This window comes from Giraffa tippelskirchi, chromosome 7 (assembly GCF_054371585.1).
Source record: "Giraffa tippelskirchi isolate mGirTip1 chromosome 7, T2T-mGirTip1v1.2.pri, whole genome shotgun sequence".
Classification (NCBI taxonomy): Eukaryota; Metazoa; Chordata; class Mammalia; order Artiodactyla; family Giraffidae; genus Giraffa; species Giraffa tippelskirchi.
Window position 1 is genome coordinate 51,590,808 of NC_137281.1, and position 17,158 is coordinate 51,607,965.

At 44.2% G+C, this 17,158-nt stretch overlaps 1 long non-coding RNA gene across 1 annotated transcript in view; it reads right to left on the reverse strand.

The window, feature by feature from the left end:
- Positions 1–1,945: 1,945 nt before the first annotated feature.
- Positions 1,946–17,158, reverse strand: part of LOC145514952 (uncharacterized) — a 383,828-nt gene continuing 368,615 nt past the window's right edge. Inside the window, exon 4 of the long non-coding RNA XR_014060581.1 lies at positions 1,946–5,089. This is a non-coding gene — a long non-coding RNA (uncharacterized LOC145514952). The remainder of the gene's footprint in view (positions 5,090–17,158) is intronic.

Consider the following 17,158-nt stretch of genomic DNA (forward strand, 5'->3'; position numbering starts at 1 on the left):
TCCCTCATATGGCTGGCAAATCAGTGCTTGCTTTTGGTAGGAGACCCTTCATCTTTACCTGGGCCTTGAGTTTCCTCATGTCATAGTGACTGACTTTCCCCAGAGAGATCCAAGGGGCCAAGGAGAAAGTGGTAGTCTCTTCACGACATAGCCTCAGAAGTCACACACTGTAACCACTGCCATACTTGACTGGCCCTCTGAGTCACTGTGGGAGGAGATTCCGTGGAAATGTGAACACCTGGAGCCCGGGACCCTGGAGCCATCAAGGAGGCTGGACCCCACATTTCCCTCCGATCTTTCCCTCCTCTTTCTCTTCTGGCCAGCCCTTCATCAATACCATTTTAAGCCCCTAAATATCCATACAAGGATTTATCTATATGGCTCCAGTCAATACCTTAAATTATCTAAAATGTCATTATTTATCAGAGCAAAGCTTGTCTCTTAAATATAAAATAGAGAATCAGTGAGATCTACACTGGCACCATCTTATGAGAGAAAAGATTGGACAATAAGTTCAGATAGTCTGAAGGAAAACTTGATTGACAAAAACAGACCAAAAGTGATCATTATAATTCTGGGTTATATTAACAGTTATGGAGTATGTTTGTTAAATGAGGTGATATTCTTACTGATGACTGAAATTTGAGCTTAAATCTAATAACATAACAACTCAATGTAGGTTCAGAAATGAGGGAGCTGGGGTGAAATCCAAACTGAAAGCATAATAAAGATGCCAAGCATTTCACAGTCCCTGCTAAGGTCAGAATGTTTCATGCTTCCCCCACTAAAATCCACATATTAAATCTTAAAGCCCAAGGTAATGGTATTAGGAGGTGGAGCCCTCACAAATAAGACTAGTGTTCTTATAAAAGAAATCCCTCACCCCTTCAACCATGTGAGGACACAACACTGTGACCAAGAGGAGGAGATACACTTAACCATGCTGGTCCCTGATCTTGGATTTCTAGCTTCCAGGGCAGTGAGAAGTTAATTTCTATTGTTTGTAGGCCTCTTGGTCTGTGGTATGTTGTTACAACAGCCTGAATGGACTAAGACAAGCACTTTCTCCAATGCACTGTCTGACCTGTTTTCTTACCACCCATCACTTCCCTCAGTCTTCCCTTCCACACTGTCCAGGTTTTACCCCACCTTAGATGCCTCCATCAATAACCAGGCCTATGCAACTCTCACAGCTTCCTTCATCTTTTCCCTCTCAGCACCCCACAACGGGCCCACCACAGACCAGCAGACTCAAGGATAACAAGCAAAACTGCACTCAGGTATAGCACTTTACAGTTTTCCAAGGGCTTGCACATCTGATATTATCCTACCAAGTTATTTTAGCCTTGGTCTCTGGAGTCCTATGGGAAAGCAACCAGTGGCAGGCACTCTGGGTGCATGGAGGGGCCTATATTTCTTCCTTAACCAAGGAAGACTATCTTAACATACATAGTTATGCATCCTCCAGAAGCAGGAACAAGTTTACAGGTTCACGACACAGATGGAGATGGAAGCCCAGAAAGCTTCAGTCACACAGCACAGTTGCCCCTAATGTTGGTGGCAAAGCCTGAACCAGTAAGCGGAGTACTAGGACTCTCAGTGCCTTCTCTCCTTTGCACCATTATGGAAAAGTCCTCCTACAGGTCTGGGTGGAGGACATGGGAGGACGGCAGGAAAGTGCTTTATGGTGTCACAGTGTGGAGCTTGGGCGCCAGGGGTCCCAGAGCTGAACGCAATAATGGTTTGCACTTATCAGTCCCCATTCATCTCTCTGCACCCCCCCCAACATTTATTATCGAAAACACAGGCACCAGGGAAGGGCAGGAGCTAGAATCAGAAGAATGCTCAGGCGCCCTTGCTGCCTTTAGAGGCTTTCTTTTCCATTTCTAATAAACTCTGTTAAAAGCCTGTGCCTGGGAGTGTAAAAAAAAGTGGAACACAAGGAACAAAGGCAAACATCTATTTTATTTGTGTGACAATGGCTCATGGGAGAAGCTGGCTTTGGCATAATAACACAGCTCTTCTCCTCGATGTTACATGAGCGAGCGAATTCAAAAGAGCTTATGGGAAAGACACAGGAGATTATCGGAGCCTGGGAAGGTTTAGGGAGCAGAAACTGACAGACCCTGTCACAGCAGGGGCTGAGAGGGGGTAGCCAGGGGTTTCCAAATACCCCCCAGAGACTTGGAACAGAGAGGGGAGAGGGCAAGGGGAGGTGGCCAGAAGAAGCAGCTGAGAAAATTACCCTAAATTCTTGGTTTCTCAGGAAAAACTGGAAGTGGCTTTGTCCTTCCCCACCCCTACAATGCCAGCAATTACAGAGGAAAGGCAACTGGGGGTCAGCGGTTAAAAAAAGGCCTGGTCTACCTTCTCTTGCAGAAAGAGAAGGCAGGGAGGTGGCAGAGACTTGCCTGCTGGATCACGGGGTCCTCAGACCCCAGGGCATCCCCCAGAAAAGGCATCCTGTACCAAACTTTTTAAACTTGTACAAACTTGCCATGGGACCCAAGCAGGGCTCTCTAAGTGCTCTTGCAATGAAAGAGGAGTCCTTCCTCAGAGCAAAAGTCAGCCTCTCTGGTTTCCCTGAAGACTATTATCTCCTTCACCTTCTCAGGATCTAAGCCATGGTGGTAATCTCTCCTCTGCCTTGGCGGTCAGCCTCCACCTCCCTCAATGTCTCTGTCTCATCTACACCTTGGCAGTAAGGTGCCACCTCCAAACAGGAAGCGGAAAAACACAGGCGACCAAGGATGAACCAGGCCAGCTGATGCTCATTCACTGGGAAAAATGCATCCACTTCACTTCTTCACCCTTCAACTCCAGATAGACTCTCACCAGCAGAGAGAACTGGGGGTGGGGGTGGGGCACTTAAAGGATTATTCCCGCCTCTGCCTTAGATGGTTGGATGGCATCACCAACTCAATGGACATGGTTTTGGGTGGACTCCGGGAGTTGGTGATGGACAGGGAGTCCTGGCGTGCTGCAATTCATGGGGTCGCAGAGTCGGACACAACTAAGTGACTGAACTGAACTGCCTTAGAACCCCAACGCAAAGGTATGACTCAGTTCAGTCACTCAGTCATGTCCAACTCTTTGTGACCCCATGGACTGCAGCACACCAGGCCTCCCTGTCCATCACTAACTCTCAGAGCTTACTCAAACTCATGTCCATAGAGTCGGTGATGCCATCCAACCATCTCATCCTCTGTCAAACCCTTCTCTTCCTGCCCTCAGTCTTTCCCAGCATCAGGGTCTTTACAAATGAGTCAGTTCTTCATATCAGGTGGCCAAAGTATGGGAGTTTCAGCTTCAGTATCAGTCCTTCCAATGACTATTCAGGACTGATTTCTTTAGGATTGACTGGTTGGATCTCCTTGCAGTCCAAGGGACTCTCAAGAGTCTTCTCCAATACCACAGTTCAAAAGCATCAATTCTTCTGCACTCAGCTTTCTTTATAGTCCAACTCTCACATCCATACATGACTACTGGAAAAACCATAGCTTTGACTAAATGGACCTTTGTTGGCAAAGTAATGTCTCTGCTTTTTAATATGCTGTCTAGGTTGGTCATAGCATAAGAGTATGACTACAAGAACACAAGTGGATTTCTCCATAATTTTCCTCCAGGGCCCCAATGTTTTCTTGAAAATTATTTTCAACCAAACAAGCTAAGCTTAGGAGGTAAACTTCATAAAAGCTGAAACTCTTCTAAGTGCTTTCTCTGCCTATTGCATAGGTCCTCCCCTTTTGGAGCAGTATTATTTCTACAACCTCCACTGCACACATAAGAAAACTGACTCTTGCAGATGTTAAGAATTAACTATGGTATGGCCTCCCAACAAGGAAGTGATGGAGTAAACATTCCAAGCAAGGCCAATAGACTGCTGACCACTACTCCACACACTGCCTCAATTACAACTATAGGCTCAGCTTCAGGCTCAGATCATGGCCACCTTGGACATGCTGAGGAGTCTGGGTTCAGCTGGTCAGGAGCCCTACTCCATGCTCACGGCCGTCCCACCCTCTCACCCCAAGTCACCTCCCAGGGCCTCCCAGTTCTCTCAGCTGCCTTTGACTGTTTCCCGGACGCTGACACCAAGGTTGAGTGACAGTGACAGGAGCTCAGACCTCCTCCAGAAAGAGAAAAAGTAGCCCTGATTCCAGCAAGGGAGTGTCTACGCCCTTCTTGGTGACAGCCTGCTAGTCAGCACCTTATTATGCTGCGAGAGTAGTCGCCAGCCTCTTTAAGCCCATTCATCATTGTTCCGTAAGTCCATGCTCTGATGCGGTAGCCTTGATGGTGGTTTTCCCGCCACTACTGGCTTCAGCATTCTGGAAAGCGGGGCGATGGGTAATCAGTCTCTCCATCATTAGAGCGAATAGGAGAGTCTCCTGCAGATGCGGCCTCCCAGGGAGGGTGAGCAAAAGGGCAAGGCAGAGTTTTTTTCAATGAAAGGGCTGGCTCAGGGAGACCTGCTTCCAAACAGAGGCAGCTGGAAGATGAATGGTGTTGCAGTAGGGAGCACAGGCAGCGTCCTTCTGCTCGGCTCTCAGGAGAGCCAGGGATGGACCCATGGAAAGCTTAGTCACTTGGGAGAGTTGAAAGAGCAGCCATGGTTTCCAGGATGGCTGTGAGAAGTGGGAGTCTGAGGCTGCCTGGAGAAACGGCTACCAGCAGGGCTAACGATCTGCCTGGCTGGGAGCTCAGCACAGCTCTTAGAGACACGCACTTTAGAGTCCCCATCCTGGGCTCCATTCCTGACCTCCCCACTTTCCTAGCTGTGCGATCTTGGGCACATTACTCATCTACCCTGAGCCTAGATGTTTTCAACAGTAAAAATGGATGGGATAAACATTGGTGGATTTGTGAGGTTAAAATGCAATAAAGCCCATAAAATGCCTGGTATATAGTAAGTCTTCAATAAATTTTAGTTGTCATCAGCCTCATCATGGACAGAATGTGAGGTTCAATGACAGGAACATCTGCTAGGCCCTCAGAGATGGGAAAGATGCCTTTGGATCCTCACATGGCCCACTGTGTCCAAGCAAGGCCTTGGAGACAAAGGAAAGGGAGAGACTGTACTGTGAGTCTAAAAAAAAAAAAAACAATAAATCACATTAATTAGTGCAACACTAACTTCTAACTTATAAACTCCCAAATACCTATGGCTTAACAAAATGGAAGTTTATTTTTTGCTCATGTAGCCTGCCACAGAAGGTGTTTCTGGCTGAAGGGCATGTCTGCCATCTTTAACTTGAGGCCCCAACATTGGCCTTCGTGAGGACAGACAGCTGGTGAAAAGAGAATGTGGGGAGTGAACGAGGGAGGTTTGCACCAAGCAGGTCCGGGAGTGGTGCAGGGCACTCCCAGCCCATTGGCTGGAACTCAGTCACGTGATTCCATCGACCTGCAAGGAAGGCTGGGAAATATCTGTCAGCTCAGTAGGAAAAGGAAATGAGTTTTGTGGAACACATTCGATGGACAAAGTGAACTTCAATTAATGCCTCTTCTCAGGAGGACAGCCTCATTCTTGGAGCCTTGTCTTCAGGGCTCTAGGGGGACTTTGGATGGAAAGGTACTGCTGAACTCCTGTGCTCTGGAATTCCTCACAGTCATGCAACCACCAATTCCTCCTTCCCTTTTAAGCCTGCCTTTGGATTCCAAGTCCATACACATGGCAGGAAAAATAATGTGGGGCATGTCCTTTCCTGAAACAGTAGCACAGCCAACACTGATTTCAAAGAGAGGTGGGAGAAGCTGGCCTCAGTTTTTCTTAAGGATGAAATTAGAAGAGAGATTTAGCGTCTAAGACTAGGCTTTGAAAAACCCTCACAGGCACAAAAATCCTCAGTCTTCACTGTTGAGGCCATGAGGTTACACATGCCCCCATTATTTTGGGCAAGCTGACCAAACCATACTGGCTTTAAGACTATACCACTACTGGACTCATAGTTATCTTGACAGTTGGGAAAATTTTAATTGATGTTTGAGTGATTAATTATGTTTACCATATTGTCATGACTTCAAGCCATAATATGGTCATGATTTGATCTCCCAGGAACAGGGATTTTAACTAATAGCTCACTGATTTTGGAAAGAGAAAACATTCAAAACTGTGTCATGTAATCCAATTATAAGCCATTTTTATGACCATTAGTATAACAGATGCTGTCCTGGGTACTTACAGTTTCTCCTGTCCTTTTGCTGATCCCACCCAGAACTGTACTGTGCAGTGAATCACTTCTCTGTTGTCAAGGGCTTTGTGGGTAATAGATATTGTTTAATCCTTAGGACCAAGTAATCTCCATGCTCTGTTCATCCCTAAACAATGATGAAAACCTTCCCTTACATATTCCCAGTACCCGGAAGACTAATTACCCATTCATAAGTCTTTACTTAGGAACATACATCCTATTTCTGAACACCTACCCCCATGCCCTAGGTTAACTATAAAGTTGTCCCAATGGCCCCTCAGCAGTGCAGAGTGGAGCTGTGAATGCTTCTAGATCACAGATCCCACCCTGTGAGTAAGTTACCCTATAGTAAACAGACCCATTGATTACATGGAGCTGCCTGCCTCATTTTTCAGTCTCAGAATGCCTTCTCAGTCGGGTGGGCACTTTTTGTTCCCTCCATCCTCTAATGCCATCATTCAAATCACCTGAGGGTCATTCTGATCAACTTTCAACTACCTGACCAGGTCACTGTGTGGGCAGTGCCATTCAGGCATTCCATGAATAGAAGGAAAGTCACTCAGGTCCCTTCTAGGAAATAACTTTATCTGGTGACTAAGTACATGGAGATGCAAAAATAGGCTGATAGAATAACCATTTTGGTAATCAATACAAAATGATTTCTCTAAGTTTCAACTGAGAGCTATTTCAGAGACATGGCATTGATCTCACAGTATTTCAGTTTTCCCATCTAAAAAACAGAAATATTAGTATTCCTCTCTATGTCGATTATCTTATCATTTGGTAAGTGTTCACTCCCTTTCCCCAAACTTCATGGGAGGAGTAAACTCCCCTGCCCTACCGATACTGGATTTGCTCATATGACTTGCTCTGGCCAATGAAATGTGAATATCACTTTTGAATCTAGGCCTTAAGAGACATGACATCACAGTGCTCACCCTTCTGAGAGTTTCCAAGCTTTACCACACAAGACCTCTCCCCAGAAAACTGTTACCCCTTTATTCTGAGCTCAAGAGTAAAATATGTGGAAGAGAGCCACCTGAGCCAACATCAGCTGCCCCACAGATACATGGACATAAATAAACACTTATTGTAAAATGCCATTGAGTTTGGGGATGCCTTATTATCGGTCTTTTGGTGACAATATCTAATTGATACACTCTTCATCCAGCAAGAATATAGCAGCATGAGTAGTCTGCAATAAAAGGTAACTTACACAAAAAATAACCAAGCAATTATCATGAGTTAGTCAGAGGCCCTAATGTAGGACAAGGTCTTTGAAACAGAGCTCTTGTCGGAGCCTGTCTATGGGTAGGATATCAAGCAACCTGCTTTCCTTCCCTCAGAAAGTTTTGCCTGAGGCTCCTTCTTCATTTACCCAGCAAGCAGAGGGGGAGCTTTGAGTTCATTCTATTCTTTATTTGGAAAGTTTATCATTTAATATCTTTGAAGTCAGTTGGACACACAAATCCTGTTTTTGATAGTACAAATTTCCTCTTTACCGAAGAAGGCAGAGATAACGACTCTGGCACAGATGGAGGAGATTTCTTCAGGGAAGGAAAGCAGCATTTAGGTTGGTTAATGCCTTCCCTGGTGAGCTATTGTATTCTTGTTTGGAGTTTCTGGGCCCTCATTTTGGATACAGCTAGACTCTTCAACTGAGATTTATAGCATAGAAATAGTCAACAAGAGCAAATGAATCAATCTGGGAAGCCACGCTGCCCTCCACATAGTACACTTCCTTCTGCTTCCTCTAAGTATTTACCCTTTTCTTATAATCATTATTTATTCGATGAACCCATATTAAAGCACTTTCATGGGTATACACAGCCAAAGGGTATCACAGTACACATGCTATGATGGCAGTCTTTTCTTAAATATGTGGTTTTATTTATTTATTTAAGAAAGCATCACCTCTTTCCATTATGAATAAGTGCTAAAAAATAACCTGTTTGGGTCCAGTCATGTTATACATTGTGGAGTGCAATGAGTAACTAAGAAATCTCCTTAGTTGTGTATTCCCACCTCGACATTCTAGCAGAATTATTTTTCAGCCTAAGTTCCAAATAAGAGAGTATAGCTAACATTAGGGGGTTCTACATGGAACATTGCCTCTTCCCTCCCCAGCCTGTGATCTTCTTAATCTCATCTGTCCCCATGGCTTTAAGCATCATCTTTATACTGACAACTATTCCATTTAGACCTCTAGCCCAGACTACTCCCGAGTTTCAAATTCATTAAAAAAACAACTGCTATTTGACACCTATACTTTGATGTCTTACAGACATTTGAAGCATAATATATCCAAAAAGGAATTCTCAATCCACTCCCTCCGCTCACATAGAGACACCAAACCTCCAAAACTGATTTTCCTTTAACCATAACCAATAAATAACATTTTCATCTTTTCGGCAACTTAAGTTGAGAATCTGAGAGTCATCCAGGATCCTCTGTCTCCCTTACCCCCTTCAACGGATTTCTTACATACCGAGTCCTAGAGTCTATTTTTAAAACCCATGAATATTCTACCACTCCTCTCCACTGCCATCACCTTAGACCAAGCTCCATAATCTCTTCTCTGGACTCCTGCAAATGCTTCTACTTCCTCATTCCATCTTCCACATAATCGATGATTTTTTTTTTTCTTAAATGTAAAATCACTGCAGATGGTGATTGCAGCCATGAAATTAAAAGACGCTTACTCCTTGGAAGGAAAGTTATGACTAACCTAGACAGAATATTAAAAAGCAGAGACATTATTTTATCAACAAAGTCCGTCTAGTCAAGGCTATGGTTTTTCCAGTGGTCGTGTATGGATGTGAGAGTTGGATTATAAAGAAAACTGAGCGCTGAAGAATTGATGCTTTTGAACTGTGGTGTTGGAGAAGATTCTTGAGAGTCCCTTGGACTGCAAGGAGATCCAGCTAGTCCATCCTAAAGGAGATCAGTCCTGAATATTCATTGGAAGGACTGATGTTGAAGCTGAAACTCCAATACTTTGGCCACCTGATGCGAAGAGCTGACTCATTTGAAAAGACCCTGATGCTGGGAAAGATTGAGGGCAGGAGGAGAAGGGGATGACAGAGGATGAGATGGTTGGATGGCATCATCGACTAGATGGACATGGGTATGGGTGGACTCCGGGAGTTGGTGATGGACAGGGAGGCCTGGCGTGCCGTGGTTCATGGGGTCGCAAAGAGTCAGACATGGCTGAGCGACTGAACTGAACTGAACTGAACTGAAGGAAGTTCACAACACAATTCTCTTCAAAATGCTCCAGTGACTTCCTGTTGTAAAATATTAGCACAAACTTAGTGACTTAAAGTGACACAAACTTATTATCTTATCTGAAGTGAGAGGTTTGAAATGGGTCTTATGTGCTAAAATCAAGGTGTCAGCAGATTTTATTCCTTTCTAGAGACTTCAGGAGAGGATCTTTTGTTGTTGTTCAGTCACTAAGTTGTATGTGACTCCCTGCAACCCATGGACTGCAGCAGGCCAGGCTCCTCTATCCTTCACTATCTCCTAGAGTTTGCTCAAATTCTTGTCCACTGAGTCGGTGATGCTATATAACCATCTCATCCTCAGCTTCCCCCTTCTCCTTTTCCCTTCAATCTTTCCCAGCATCAGGGTCTCTTCCAATGAGTCAGCTCTTCGCATAAGGTGGCCAAAATATTGGAGCTTCAGCTTCAGCATCAGTCCTTCCTATAAACACTCAGGGTTGATTTCCTTTAGGATGGACTGGTTTGATCTCCTTGCAGTTCAAGGAACTCTTGAGAGTCTTCTCTAGCACCACAATTTGAAAGCATCAATTCTTTAGCGCTCAGCCTTCTTTATGGCCCAATTCTCACATCGGTACATGACTAGTGAAAAAACTATATTAGTGTTAGTCACTCAGGTGTGTCCGACTCTTTGCAACCCCAGGTACTAGAGCCTGCCAGGCTCCTCCATGGAATTCTCCAGGCAAGAAAACTGAAGTGGGCAGCAATTCCCTTCTCCGGGGAACTTTCTAATCCGGGGATCAAACCCAGGTCTCCTGAATTACAGGTGGATTCTTTAGCATCTGAGCCACCAGGGAAGCCTGGAAAAACTATAGTTTTGACTATATGGACCTTTGCCAGCAAAGTGATATCTCTGCATCTTAATACACTGCCTAGGTTTGTCATAAATTTCCTTCCAAAGAGCAAGTGTCTTTTAATTTCATGACTGCAGTCACCGTCTGCAGTGATTTTGGAGCCCAAGAAAATAAAATCTGTCACTGTTTCCACTTTTTCCCCTTCTATTTACCATGAAGTGATCGGACCAAATGTCTTGATCTTAGTTTTTTGAATGTTGAGTTTTAAGCCAACTTTTTCACTCTCTTCTTTCACCTTCAAGAGGCTCTTTAGTTCCTTTCCACTTTCTTTCATTAGAATGGCATCATCTGCATATCTAAGGCTATTGATATTTCTCCTAGCAATCTTAATTCCAGCTTGTGATTCATTTAGCCTGGCATTTTGCATGAAGCACTCTGCATGTAAGTTAAATAAGCAAGGTGACAGTATACAGCCCTGTTGTACTCCTTTCTCAATTTGGAATCCTCAGCTATTCCATGTCTGATTCTAACTGTTGCTTCTTGACCTGTATACAGGTTTCTCAGGAGACAGGTAAGGTGGTCTAGTACTCCTATCTCTTTAAGAATTTTCAGTTTGTTGCGATATACAGTCAAAGGCTTTAGTGTAGTCAATGAAGCAGAAGTAGATATTTTTCTGAAATTTCCTTGCTTTCTCTTGGCAATTTAATCTCTATTTCCTCTGCTTTTTCTAAACCCAGTTTGTACATATCAGTTCACGTACTGCTGAAGCCTAGCTTGAAGTATTTTGAACATAACCTTATTAGCATGTGAAATGAGCACAATCATATGGTAGTTTGACTGTTCTTTGGCATTGCCTTTCTTTGGGATTGGAAAGAAAACTGACCTTTTCCAGTCCTGTAGCCACTGCTGATTTTTCCAAATTTGCTGATGTATTGAGTTCAGCACTTGAACAGCATCATATCTTAGGATTTTAAATAGCTCAGCTGGAATTACATCACCTCCACTAGCTTTGTTTATAGTAACTCTTCCTAAGGCCCACTTGACTTCACACTCCAGGATGTGTGGCTCTAGGTGAGTGACCACACCATCATGATTATCCAGGTCATCAAGACCTTTTTTGTATAGTTCTTCTGTGTATTTTTGCCACCTCTTCTTAATCTCTTCTGCTTCTGGTAGGTCCTTACCATTTCTGTCCTTTAACACGCACATTCTTGCATGAAATGTTTCCTTGATATCTCCAATTTTCTTGACTATATCTTTATTCTTTTCCACTTTATTGTTTTCCTCCATTTCTTTGCATTGTTCATTTAAGAAGGCTTTCTTATCTCTCCTTGCTATTCTCTGTAACCCTACATTCAGTTGGATATATCTTTCCCTTTCTCCCTTGCCTTTTGCTTATCTTCTTTCCTTGATATATGTAAAGCTTCCTCAGACAAACACTTTGCCTTCTTGAATTTCTCATTCTTTGGGATGGTTTTGGTGACCACCTCCTGTACAATGTTACAAACCTCCATCCATAGTTTTTCAGGCACTCTGTCTATCAGATCTAGTCCCTTAAATCTATTCATCACCTCCACTGTATAATAATAAGGTATTTGATTTAGGTCATACCTGAAATATTCCTTGCCTTTTCTAACTTCTAGAAGCTGCCTCCATTCCTCAGCTCATGACCCTGCATGACCTCAGTCTCTGCTCTGTCATCCTATCTCCTTCTCTGTATCTGACCCTCCTGCCTCTTTTTTATAAGGACTCTAGTAATTCCATGGGCCCACTCTGATGACCCAGAATAAACTCCCCATCCCAAGATTCTTGGCTTTATCGCATGTGCAAAATTTCCTTTGCCATGTAAAGATAACATAGTCCCAAATTCCAAGGATTAGGACTTGGTCTCCTCTGGAGGCCAATATTCTATCTACCATACTTATAATCCTTAGAACATGCCCAGGCTCACCTGGATGAGGAGAGACACTCAAAGAAAATACTAACTTATCCCAACAAAGATCAACCTAGACTGAACTTCCCTGGTGGTCCAGTGGTTAAGAGTCTAACTGCCAATGCAGAGGACATGGGTTCGATCCCTGGTCCCGGAACTAAGATCCCACATGCTGCCCGTGAGCCACAACTACTGAGCACACATGCCCTAGAGCCTGTGCTCTGCAGCAAGATAAGCCACTGCAATGAGAAACTCAGGCCCTGCAACTAGAAAAAATCCCACCCCATAGCAATGAAGACCCAGTGCCATCAAAAATAAATAAATAAAATTTAAAAGAAAGATTATCCTAGACTAACTAGCCTCAAGTAGACCTGCTAACTGACCACGGATGTTTTAGCAAGCCCGGTCCTGATCAACCACACCTGACCCAGATTAGCAGAGCCACCCAGTCACCAATTGCTCGTGAGAAGGAGCATATAGTTGTGGTTTAAGCCACTACATTTGGGGAGGGTTTGTTACATGGCACTGGCTAACTGATAGAAAAGTACACAGATGGCTTGTCCCCTGAAGGGGGTCAACTCAGAGAGGTAGGGAATGTTGTGAACCCAGAGGGTCCATAGCTATGTTGGACACTGCTGAGTACACTGGACAGAGTTCAATGGCTATACAGTCACCTCTAAGAACCTGGAAAGGTGAGGTGTACTGCTTCCCCAAGCACGGTCAGCTGAAGTGTCAGTGCAGTTTTGCTCCTAGTGATGTGATCAGTAGTTTTATTTTATCCATGTGGAAAAACAAGTCTGGAATGATGCCGATGGCTTGTGAATGGCTCCAAAAAGAAAAGGACAAGAAGTTCTTCCTCCGCTTTCGAAAGCAAGAAAGTCTGCTCCTTGGGATTCAAGGACAGGATGTGATGTTCAACAGTCTGCCTTCCCCTGCAGACTCAGTAGCCACCTGGAGACCTTGAAGAAGCAGCATTGACAGAAAGCAAGCACAATTTCAAACCATTCCCCCTAAAGTTTTTACCAATGCTTGATAGACACGGGTAGATGCGTCTCAGACAGCAGAGAATTGCCCTCTCTTTGGAATAAAATCAGCTGGACAGAATTTTCCTTTCCAAATGTAAAATGATGTTTCCAAACAAAGGAAGTGAGATGTTTTCTACAGCTGCTCCACATCCATTATGCTTTGCAAACGCATTGTTCATGAGGTTTTTATGATGCAAAAAAAAATAATTAAGATGAGAGGCACTTCTTGTCTCTGAATCTTTTTTGTTTAAACATGTTTTGCAAATGGCCAATATCTCCTGTTACTTAGGTTGCATCCAGAAAGTGTTAGCACTTAATTATAAAATCAGCAGCTAATATGCTTAATGACTTTCCATTATACCCAACAATAGCTGCAGTGTGCTTTAAAAAATGCATTTGCATTCATATTCCTTTGACCTATCTATCAGAACCTTGAGGCAACCACGCTTGAACCATTTACTAATAATTGCCCTAGTTAACCTCAGGGCCCTGGATATGGTGTGGTGTAGCCACAAAGGGAAGGAAATGCCAAATGCCTTCTTGAGGGAAGAGCAGAGTCTTGGTTCACAGCTCACTTTTGCATTTCAAGAGCTTGGAGCCCGTATTTTAATATTCATCAGTGCACTGACTTCCCAGGAGCTAGTGAACCTCAACTCTCAATGGGGAAGATCATAAGGGAAAAGACCCAAAGTTGGTCGCTAAGAGAGGCCAGTGGAGATGAATGGGAGACTGATGTTGAGGAGGACCTGGAAGGGGAGGACAATGGGTTGAACTGTGTCCCCTCCCCAGATCTGTATGTTGAGGTCCTAACTCCCGTACTCAGAACACAACTGTATTTGGAGATAGGTCTTTAAAGAGGTAAAGATGATATGAGACTATGTGAGTGGTCTCTCATCTGATATGACCAGTGTCCTTGCAAGAAAAGGAGACTGGAGCACAGACAAACACGTGAAGAAACAGGCAGAAAACAGCCATCATCAAGCCAGAGAGAAATCTCAGAAGAAACCAATCCTGATGATATCCTGATCTTGGACTTCCAGCCTATAGAGCTGTGAGAAAATAAATTTCTGTTGTTTAAGCCACCCAGCCTGTGGTATTTTGTTATGAACCTCAGCAAAGTAATACAGGCAGACTCTGGTATTGTCCACTTCCCGAGTCCAGTAGACACGCCATTAGACAAAGTGGTCTCTGATGATCACAAACGTGTGTGTTCACGGCTGTGGTTCCTGTAGTAGTCTCCCTACCCACCTCACACAAAGGGCTACATGCAAGGGGGATTCAAGCCTTTCTGAGTCTTCATGAGCTGAGGAACCACTGGTGGTTCCCCCTGAGGAGTCTTCCCTTATTATCTCTCCTGCTTTGCCTCCTGCATCTATTGCTCTTACTAGGCTGGTTTTCAGATTTTCCACCTTAAGGCCATACTCAAACCCAAAATTCATGTTCCAAATTCATGATCCCCAGCCCCAGTAACTATACTAGGGGGCACAATCATGAAGCTGGCACTACCAGCCACTCTGAGAATCCTCACTGAAAGAATCCTCACTGGTTGGGAAGATATACCCTAAAGGATTCTCTCTGCCTGTTATCTCCTCTAGTATTGTTAGGATTACCAGTGGCCAGGTGCAAATTCAATGAGCTAAACATTGGACAAACTGTTCCCAAGCTGTTCTGCTTTGTTCAATTTGTTGCTCAGTATACATCCCACCAAAAAAGTGAAGGATTTGATTCCTTTTTTAAAGTACCAGTTGGTAACAAAGGACCAAAGAAGGTAAAGATGCTAAAGAACCTTGGCCTTGGTAAAATTATGTGGTACAGTGACAGAAGGGCCAATGTTGGGGAACTGAGAATTGAATCAGTTGACTTATAAAAGTTTCCCAGGTGAAAAAACCCTTCTGAATAGACAAAGCCTGTCTTGGAGTACTCAGGTTATCGGCAAAAGTAGAGAGCCTTGGTTTCTTCTTCTCACTTTGCTTTAACCAAGCTGGTTGAACAGTTGGAGCTGGGAGTTAGACTAATGGACAATCAAAACACCAATGCAGAAAAGTCAGATCCACCTAGAAGAGCTGGTAAGCAGAAGAGAGCTGAGGTAAGCACTGTTTATAAAAGGCCCACCTGCTTCCTGCCACCTGCCAGAGCAGGCTATCAGCAGGCAGGGGCTGTGAATAAGCTCAGGTGAAACGCTCCAGGTGGAAAAGCAAGTTATATTAACCAATGGGTCATGAGTAAGGGGAAAAAACAACTCCTGCTCTAAATGGTGATAGGAAGGAAGTGAGTTTAGAGTAAAGGAAGCCAGCCTTATCTAGATATGCTACCTTGGACTAGAATACCACTTCCTTATTTCATCCTCGGGGCTTCCCTCATATCTCAGTTGGAAAAGAATCTGCCTGCAATGCAGGAGACCCCAGTTCGATTCTTGGGTGGGGAAGATCTGCTGGAGAAGGGAGAGGCTACCCATGGTAAATGTACTCATTTCTGAGAGCTTCTATAACGAATGACTACCAACTAGAGGCCCGAAACAAAAGGAATTTATTCTGTCACAGTTCTGGAGGCCAGAGTCTGAAATCAAGGTGTCAGCAGGGCCATACTCCCTCCGAAGGCTCTAGGGAAGAATCCTTCCTCACCTCTTCCAGCTTCAAGACTCCTAGTGTTGCTTAGCTCATGGCAACATCCTACAGTCTCTGCCTCCAACTTCTCGCGGCCTTCTCTGTATCTTCTGTCTCTCATGACACTTGTCATTAGATCAGGACCCATCTTGCTAATCCAGGATAATCTCCTCTCAGGATTTGAACTTAACTATATTTGCAAAGACTTTCTTTTTTCCAAATGAGATACCATTCACAGGGAGCAGATATTACAGTGTGGTCCTGTGTGGGGTTGGGGGGCGGGGGTTGGTGTGTACACTCACTTAGCCACTCAGTGGTGTCTGACTCTTTGCAACCCCATGGGCTGTAGCCCGCCAGACTCCTCTGTCCATGGGATTTCCCAGGCAAGAATACTGGAGTGGGTTGCCGTGCCCTCCTCCAGGGGAGCTTCTCCACCCAGGGATCAAACCCACATCTCCTATGTCTCTTGCACTGCAGGTGGATTCTTAACCCACTGAGCCATTAGGGAAGCCCCGCTTATCTGGGGCAGGGGGACACTATTCAAAGCTATGACATTTTTGTTTATGACTATTATAAACAAAAATTAATATCACTATTTTGGGGAAAATCTATAATCTTAAGGGGGATTGCTAACAGGCCAGAGCATGTGCTATGTGGGTAGAGACACAGTTCACCTCCTTGCGTGTTTCCATGACTGCACTTCTATCCCATTCTCCAGGAAAGAGTGGGACTGGAGTTCTTCTGGCCCCGTTTGCTCCTCCTCATTTACTTATTCTTATGGGAAGGTCAGAGATGACTTTTCTGTGGAGACGGGGGTGGTTTGACATCCTCTGGCCTCTTACTTACCAAGGATAAGGATAGATAAGCAGACAGCATAACTCTATTTCCCCACAAATGATGGGTCAGTGGACAACAGGAAATGCTTGGCTGGCTGGTAATTAGTTAGAAATGAAAACCCGGCTTTACTTCAGATAGGTCCAAATTCTAGATTTAGCAGTTATCTGCCAAAATGCTCACTTTGACCTTAGGTCCAAGCTGTATTCTCCAGCACAGTTAATCAAAGACCCTGAATTTGAAAGGTTTGGCACTGGCCTTGCTCATGAATACATCTGAGCTTTCACTTGATAACCACCTGGTTCTTCCACGGGGAGGAAGAAGGTTGGATTGGAACCCTCGAATCTCCACTTTTCTATTTTGTCCCTTGTTTGCATCCTTTCATATATCCAAGGCAGGGGTCAGTATTGTTTACTGGCTCTTAGCTACAGAAACTGAAGATTGTCTGAAAAAGACAATCAACATTTATAGCTGTCGTCTTGTAAATTAAAACT